Raw genomic sequence first — 2,500 nt, 5'->3', positions numbered from 1 at the left:
GTGGCATTGCCGGCGGGAGACAACACGCGCCACCTACGGTGACCGGCAGCTCCAACGCCAGCGCCACAGAAGGACAAAAGCCCCACTTGGGTGCCGAAGCGAACTCTCCCAGCACAGCGCACGCGCCAACACATCCGCACAGCTGCGATACAAACCACCAGCGAGAACCGCTGGGGCGACCGAGCAGCAGACGGCGTCGCGGCGCCGAGCGCCGGGCGGCGGCGCATCCTCAACGCACACAGTCCTCAATCGGACCAGCACACTGAAGATGTCCACCGCGCTTCGCACCGGGCCCGCGAGGACCTACTTTGGCCGCACGGCGCCGCGCGCAGGGTGCGCCGGCGCGCAGCTGCGACGCCTGCCGCGTCCGTCGGCCGGCGCGCCTGCCACTGGCCGCCCCCACCAGCCGGCTGTAGCGCGTGCGCCCACGCACCGCGCGGCCAGCACGCCGGGAGGCGCCCCCTCACCGGCCGGGGACGGTCCCACCCAGCCACCGCCGCGTATCGCTTCACACCCAGATGCCGTTCAGTTTCGTCGGCATGGTGGGTATCGCTGGAACAACCGGTTAGTACCTCAACCTATCGTCGCCATCACCGATTCACCCCTAGCGAGAACAACCGCACCACAACAGGTTACCATTTGTTCATTTGCGTAACTTCACCAGAAAACGCAGGCGTCCATCGCCATTTGCAACTTCAACGATTATTGCATGCCTGTGTCAGGTGTCACGCCACACTACGTCTGCCCACATACACGCAACAAAATGTGCACGCCTAGACAATACGTGGAAGGTGGCCCCCGTACGTATGCGATGTCCATTGCTCGAACGACTGTCAACCGGCCTCTGTAGCATGTCGCAGATATGGAACGCGGTGCACCATGCCATCACGGTGTGTGAGGAGAGACGACTAGGTCCGAATACATCAACAGACAGCTCATGCTGATCGCCATCCACGGCGTCCGTTCCTCCCACACGTCTCTATGGCGTACCACACTGCAATCCAGCTCTCATAGGGAGACGACACGTAGCTGCGTGCACAATATTTGCACTGTATGGTCCGCCGTTTTTGGGCGCAGTCGTTGTGCGGTCACACATGTGCCACGATGTATCATTCAGTACATAAGGACGAATGTGCAGTACAGATTGTGGTTCACGCGTACGACATCAGCGGACAGTTGACACAGGCCGCACCACAACGTAGCCTGAGTACGTCGCATGCGAAGGGCATTGAACATGCAAACTTCTCACCAACCAGCTTGCGAAGGCAGGGGGCAAGGTGGGGACGTGGGGAGGGGCGGCATGTACGTCCTGCTGCCATCCACATTACAGTGTACAGCAGGAGCATGTGGAAAGTGAGCAAGACTTGCAAGGTGTTTAACATGAAGCGATACACAGGGGTGCGGGCAGTGCGAGTAGCGAACTATATTGCGAGGGTTGCGGGTGGGCAACACTACAGTAATTGAACGAGTCGTATAACAATTACAGAGCAGGTTTAGGCGACAACGTGGGTTACGTTAAGGCGACAACATGGGTTAGGTTAAGGCACAACATGGGTTAGGTTAAGGCACAACATGGGTTAGGTTAAGGCACAACATGGGTTAGGTTAAGGCACAACATGGGTTAGGTTAAGGCACAACATGGGTTAGGTTAAGGCACAACATGGGTTAGGTTAAGGCACAACATGGGTTAGGTTAAGGCACAACATGGGTTAGGTTGAGGCACAACATGGGTTAGGTTAAGGCACAACATGGGTTAGGTTGAGGCACAACATGGGTTAGGTTGAGGCACAACATGGGTTAGGTTGAGGCACAACATGGGTTAGGTTAAGGTACAACATGGGTTAGGTTAAGGTACAACATGGGTTAGGTTAAGGTACAACATGGGTTAGGTTAAGGTACAACATGGGTTAGGTTAAGGTACAACATGGGTTAGGTTAAGGTACAACATAGGTTAGGTTAAGGTACAACATAGGTTAGGTTAAGGTACAACATAGGTTAGGTTAAGGTACAACATAGGTTAGGTTAAGGTACAACATAGGTTAGGTTAAGGTACAACATAGGTTAGGTTAAGGTACAACATAGGTTAGGTTAGGTTAGGTTAGGTTACACGTTGTTGTACGGAAAGGTGTAGGGGGGGGGGGGGCGGGGGCGGCAGGTTCGTTGATAGTGATTATAGTAAGTGAATGCTTGTGACATGATCAGATTTGTCACGTCAGGATGCACCTTTGGCTTATTAGAGGCGGCGCTCCAATTCTATGCTTGTGTGAGACCTGTGTCTTTGACTCATGTCATTGTTTGTGCGCTGTGACAGGAGGTACTATTGTGATGTTGGGTGCACCGTTGTATAGGACATGTGTGGGTGTTGGTGCCTGGTCTGCGCAATGGTGGATGTCGAAAGGCTGGGATATTGTATTTTCCGCACGGACCTCCTGGTCTGGTTGTGATAGTGTGGATTGTGTAATGTGGCGGAGAAGATGCACTGGATGTTGTTCCATGCTGG

Source organism: Schistocerca piceifrons, unplaced genomic scaffold, assembly GCF_021461385.2.
Source record: "Schistocerca piceifrons isolate TAMUIC-IGC-003096 unplaced genomic scaffold, iqSchPice1.1 HiC_scaffold_1387, whole genome shotgun sequence".
In the NCBI taxonomy this organism is placed as follows: domain Eukaryota; kingdom Metazoa; phylum Arthropoda; class Insecta; order Orthoptera; family Acrididae; genus Schistocerca; species Schistocerca piceifrons.
The sequence above is the reverse complement of the archived record's forward strand: the minus strand, read 5'-3'. Positions refer to the sequence as shown.